Source organism: Macaca nemestrina, chromosome 6, assembly GCF_043159975.1.
Source record: "Macaca nemestrina isolate mMacNem1 chromosome 6, mMacNem.hap1, whole genome shotgun sequence".
Classification (NCBI taxonomy): Eukaryota; Metazoa; Chordata; class Mammalia; order Primates; family Cercopithecidae; genus Macaca; species Macaca nemestrina.
Genome location: NC_092130.1, coordinates 160,264,724 through 160,271,596, shown reverse-complemented (window position 1 = coordinate 160,271,596; position 6,873 = coordinate 160,264,724).

Below are 6,873 nucleotides of genomic sequence, written 5' to 3'. Positions count from 1 at the left end.
CAGCTATAGTATTTGATGAAAATAAAATTAGGAGAATTTAAAACAAATGGGCACATTCCGTTAAATTCTTGAATATATTTTGCTATAAGCACTTTCTCCTAATTCTCCTCAAAATTTAGCTTTGAATAAAATAAAACTACATTAACTGATAAGTACAATGTGCATAGGAGAGCAGATAGCACAAGACAAGAGTTTGAGAATCTGGAGAAGAGAAAATTAGAATTAAATAATTTGGCAGAGCAGATAAAGCTAATTCTCTCTTTTCTCTCTCTCTGAGTTTATGTGTGTGTGTGTGGGGGGGGTATGCATGTGTATGTCTGTGTGTCTGTGTGTGGTATGTGTGTGTTTACACTCAAAAAACTAATGCATGAAATCCTGAAAAGGCTCAGGGATTAAAAGTACTATGTATGCCTGAAGGCAGGATGCTTTTATGGCTGACAAGAGACTTTGTCGAAAATTTATCTATGGAGCAGCTAAACATTGCAATCTTTATTCCAATACTGAATAGCCAGATACTTCTCTTGAAGAAACACGGAAAACTGAAGTTAGGGAAATTGGAGCTGACATTACGTGAATTCAGAGATAACAGGCAAGGCCGGGCGCAGTGGCTCACGCCTGTAATCCAAACACTTTTGGGAGGCCGAGGCAGGCGCATCAGGAGGTCAGGAGATCGAGACCATCCTGGCTAACATGGTGAAACCCTGTCTCTACTAAAAATACAAAAGAGTAGCTGGGCGTGGTGGTGGGCACCTGTAGTCCCAGCTGCTCAGGAGGCTAAGGCAGGAGAATGGCGTGAACCCGGGAGGCAGTGCTTGCAGTGAACCAAGATTGTGCCACTGCACTCCAGCCTGGGAGACAGAGCGAGACTCCGTCTCAAAAAAAAAAAAAAAAAAAATTAAAATTAAAAAAAAGATAAAAAAAGAGATAACAGGCAAAACTGAATATAGTTTACAGAAGAAACTAAAAGTAAAGAGATTAGTTAAAATTCTGAAGTTCTTTCATTACTAAATCACCAAAATGTTGGCAGTCAGACTTATACAGGTAGAAGTCATGAAGTTCACTTGCTGGGGAAGCTAAACAACCTATGTAGAAGAAAGGACTTCCAATGATGCCCTCGCCCTCATACCTAGAACCTGTGAATAAGGAACTTTGCAGATGACATTAAGGTTATGAACCTTAAAAAGGGAGATTATTTTGGATCATACCGATGGACCCAATCAAATCATACAAGTCCTTAAAAGCAGAGAATGTTCTCTGGCAGAACCAAAAGAGGTAAGGCATAAAATAAAATCAGAATGATTTATAAAAACTTAATTTAAATTAAACCACGTTATTGGAAGTGATCCAATGAAAGCCAGGTAACAGAAGTATTATCTTACCGTGAGGCAGATTATGCAACAAGTTTTATCTGACATACAGTGCTTTAATCAATTATTTTATGTTGCTCTTTTGATTGTTAATGGGCAACAAAAAATGAAACATTTGAATGAATATTCTAAATAAAAGTCAGATAATAAAACTAGCAAATCTAAAATAAACAACTCAGAGGTACCAGAGAAGTTTTAAACAGAACAGGGAAAGAACTACAAAAAAAGTCTCTACAATTTTTTGACATGGAATTTCATCTCACAAACAAAATGAAGACAATAAAAATATTCACATAAAAATAAAAGTTCTAGGCAATTGAAAATATTATAGTATATATTAATAACAAATGAATAAATTATATTTTTAAATAAACAAACCAGTAACTAAGAGATAGTAAGAAAAATACCCCCAAGAAGGCCGGGCGCGGTGGCTCAAGCCTGTAATCCCAGCACTTTGGGAGGCCGAGACGGGCGGATCACAAGGTCAGGAGATCGAGACCATCCTGGCTAACACAGTGAAACCCCGTCTCTACTAAAAAATACAAAAAACTAGCCGGGCGAGGTGGCAGGCGCCTGTAGTCCCAGCTACTCGGGAGGCTGAGGCAGGAGAATGGCGTGAACCCGGGAGGCGGAGCTTGCAGTGAGCTGAGATCCGGCCACTGCACTCCAGCCTGGGCGACAGAGCAAGACTCCGTCTCAAAAAAAAAAAAAAAAAAAAAAAAAGAAAAATACCCCCAAGAACAAAAATGGAGAGATAGAAATTATCATAGAAACCCATACAAGCATGTTTAAGAAATGAAGAAATGATTTTTTAGATTGAAAGTCCTCACTGTAAGCATTACACAATCAGTGACAATACACTCACACAGCCTCCTGAAATGTTACAGGTGTTTTGAAGAGGAGACGTTCCACAAATCTTCCATGTTTGAAAGACGAAGACAGGACCCTAGTGATAGGCAGAATTCTAAGATGGCTCCCATGGTCTCCAATTCCTGGTGCCACACTCATGATTAAGTTACATTATGTGGGAAAGAGATGAGTGCCACTCCTTTGATTAGGTTATGTTATACCAACAATGTTAAAGAATTTTTCGGATGTAACTGATACCCTAAATTAATCCATTTTCAGTTAATCAAAAGGGTGATTATCAGAAGTTAGCCTGCCTTTATCAGATGGAATCACCCGCAAGTTTGGAGGGTCTTCCCTGAATTCAGACGCTTTACTGCTGGCCTAGAACAGGAAGCTGCCATGAGTTCTACAGCCATGAGGAAATGGAGTCTACCAACAACAGCCTTCGTGTGTTTGCAGCTGAATTCTGCTTCACATCTCCCAGTGAGAATGCAGCCAGACTGAGTCCTTGATTACATCCCTGTGAGATCCTAAGTAAAGAACCAGATGGCCGGGTGTGGTGGCTTATGCCTGTAATCCCAGCACTTTGGGAGGCCCAGGTGGGCAGATCACGAGATCAGGAGATCGAGACCATCCTGGCTAACAGGGTGAAAACCCAACTCTACTAAAAATACAAAAAATTAGCCAGGCATGGTGGTGGGCGCTTGTAGTCCCAGCTACTCGGGAGGCTGAGGCAGGAGAATGGCGTGAACCCGGGTGGTGGAGCTTGCAGTGAGCTGAGATGGCGCCACTGCACTCCAACCTGGGCAACAGCGCAAGACTCCATCTCAAAAAAAAAAAAAAAAGAACCAGATGGACTATGCCTGGGCTTCTGACCCTGGGAAACTGAAGTGGTAAATGTACTTTGTTTTTAAGTCAAGTTAAAAATTTGACTTAAGAACTAATACAATCATGAATCAGAATAGCACTGAGTATGTCAACATAAACATGTGAAGCTACAAGAAAATAAAAAAAAATGGTATTGGTGTTAATGTTTACATAAGCATTTCAATATTTTATAGGGAGCTACTAGGAGCAGTATTGGGGGATTGAAACTGTAGTGTATTTTTAAACAGAGCAACTTTTTTGGCTAAACTACCTAGAGGTGTTTGACTTAGACCATAGATAATTTTTTACCCTGTCATCTAAATATTTAATAGAATAAGGCTACAGAAATGAAGTTGATAAATCACTTGCAACTGTGATGGTAGGACCACCTGATCTGTGGGAGATAGATAGCATGAAGATGATTTGGATAATAATACTGGACTCAGTGTGAGAGAGAAATGTTTAAGAATGAATGTTGCCACCCAAAATCAGATCTGAGAGGTTATTGATGCTGACTGAAGCCTACCTAAGAAAGGTCATACATGTCTATGGAAATGAGTACCATGGAAAATTTTAGTGCATTTCATCCCCTGGCTCTCCTCTCTTTTCATGAATCTTGGAGTATTATACCTTCCTGCTCCCATTGCCAACAGTTAAGGATTGCGTAATTCTCGCAAATGGATATCTGAGCTGAAGCATTTAATGGACGCTGTGAGATCCTCCTGCTCAAACTTCCTGTTGTGTTATAACTGAGGAAGCCATGTGCTCCAAAATGTGTAGCTGTGGAATAATGGAACTTCATCAGCCGGGAAAACTGTCATCACATACATTACTTGGGACCTGGAATGTTGCTGTGAGCTTCAGGAATTTTTACAAGAGAGGAATAAACCTTTGCTGTGTTAAATCATTGGAATCTTGGGATTGTTTTTACTGCAATAATTCTAACCTGTGTTTACAATATAATGAGAAATTCTGGGAGGTTATAGAGAGTTTAGAACATTCTTCACGAGATGGGAGTGGGATGGCTTTAAAAGTGGAATTGGTATGGACCTGATTCAGTAAAGTAAGCGGGGCAAGGCTGTGAGCTAAGGACTGCAGAAGGATGGTGAATTCAGGTCTGGAATAACATCTGCAGTGCTCAACAAGCACTCCATTCCATTATGCCAGGTTGTGATTTATTCATTATACACAAATAATAAAATAATGGACTGAATAGAGACTGTGGTGGCCTGAATAATGTTCTCCTCAAATCGTCCATAATTCTAATCTCCTAGAATTGTGAATGTTAGGTTACTTTAGGGGATTAAGATTACAGATCGTATTAGGTTGCAAATCAGCTGACTTCAAAATAGGTTTATCCCGGATTATCTCAGTGGGACTAGTGCCATCACAGGATCCTTAAAAGTGAAAGAGGGAGGCAGGAGAAAAGGTAGGAGTAATATGATGTGGGCAGGACTCCCCTTGACACTCATTGTTGGCTTTCAAAGATCGAAGAAGGAGAGCATGAGCCAAGGATTGCAGGTAGGTTCAAAAAGATGGAAAAGACAAGGAAACAGATGCTCTTTGGGAGCTGCTAGAGAAAATGTCAGCCTGACCAACATGTTGACTTTAGCCTGGTAATATCCATGTTGGACTCTTAACCAAGAGAACTGTAAAATAATATGTGTATTTTTTTAAACCATTACATTTGTGATGTTTGTTGTAGCAACAATAGGAAAAAGTACAAACAGTTTTACACGCTGAGAGAAAGAACAGTGGAAGTACCACCACATGTCACTAGATAGATACCTCTAGGACTTAAGGGTACCCACATCTCCACCCTAACTGACAGCCAGAAAGAAAACAGACACCTCAGTCTTAGAACCACAAGTAAATTCAAGTGGGCAAGAACTTGAATAGGCTTGGAAGCACATTCATCCCCAGGGCCTCCAGAAAGGTATGAAGCCCAGCCAATAGTTTGGTTTAGTCTTGAACCTGAAGGAGAGGGCCAGCTAAGCCCACTGGGTCTTCTGACCTGCCAAACTGTGAAATAATATATTATTATTTTTTGTCACTGTTTGTAGTACATTGTTATGGCAAAATAAGAAAAACCAAGACAACATGCATAGATGGAATTATTTTATACTTCACTATTCCTCAACTACCCTGTGTAGTCAAAAGTGTATGTCATTTAAACTAATATTCAGTATTTACATGATTATGCCAATGGAAATAGTTCATGAAAGGCCAAATATATAAAAAAATATTTTATATATATTTTTCTTGAGCTAATTGTCTTGTTTATTCTTTGTACACTTTACCATGCAAATATCACTTTCTTTCTTATGCTATCATTACTCTATAGTATTGACTATTCTATTCTCCATTGTCCCTTTACTTTGTGTCTTCTACTGTCTTGCCCCAAGTTAAATTGATTGTTTTGTAGGACATTTGTACACGTGTATTTTGGGGACTTGTGCTGGGTAGGGATCACTATATTTGGATAGTATATCCTCCTTCTTAGTTAAGTTTTCCTTTTGCTGGAAGATATCTTCTTAAGAAAGTTCTTGGAAATAATTTATTTCAGTCATTTTTTCACCAAATTATCTTTATAGCTTTTTGCCTTTGATTATTTTGCTGCAAACAGAATTCTATCTTGAACAGCATATTCTGAGAAAGTTGTGACGATGCTGTTCAATTTTCTATCATTCGGCAATGTTGTTGAAATGCTGAATTTCAATTCTGTGCTTATGTCTCTTGTTTAAACTGCTCCTCCCTCCCCCGCCACACACTATTAGGATTCTCTTTAGGAGGTTGAAACATGAAAATGAGTCTTGATGTGGACATTAAAAAAAAAAAAATCAAAAGTGTCATACCCTTTCTGTTTTATGGATGGAATTGATTTGCATGTTTCTGAAAACATGGTGATATTGTTATTTTGGTTTGTGTAGATTTCTCCTGCTGCTTTCATTATCTCTATTTCCTTTTGCTTGTGTTTATAGTTTTTATTTTATGTCTTTTTTTTCTTTTTCATGCTGAGTACTTTCTATTTCCTTGTGTATCCTGCTCCTTAGTGTTCTATTTATATTTTAAATTCTTTATGTAAGATCTTTCTCCCATTTTCTCTATAACCAACTACTTCCCTCTTACTTTTCTCTAGCCACAGGGAGCTACTTGTTTCTTTTCAAACATGGTAAGCATGCCGATCCTTGCATCCTTTGCACTGTCTATTCATTCTGTCTGGAATTCTCTTTCCTGAGATACCCAGAGGGCTAATTCCCTCAGCTCATTAAAATGAGACCTTCTTTGACCATTCTAGTAATAACTGCTTCCTGTACCCAGAACACCTGAACCTTCTTAAGCAGTTCCACTTTTTCTCTTTGTTCATATCACTTGCTACTGGGTAAGTTTTGCATCTGTATGTCTAATGTTTACTGTTGGTCATCCCATAACTAGGACATAAATACCTTAAGAGATGTGATCTTTCTCCATTACTCACTTATCCCAATCACTAAGAGCAGTCATTGGACCATGATATATGCATAATAGATATTCATTTAACTAATCAATGACTGAATGCATGAGTTAGATGTTAACCACTAACAATACCTAATGGAATATCTATATGTATGGGTGAGGCTTGTAACTTTGATGACTTTATGCAATGCTGACTGTGCAAGGGGAGACTCAAATGTCAATAGATGGAAACTTCTCCCCATGGTCTTTCAGGTTTTTCAGACAAGACTCCTCAGACTTCCCATTAGGCCTGAGAAAAGAGAAGTGATCTCATGACAAAAGCTGGCGACGCGAT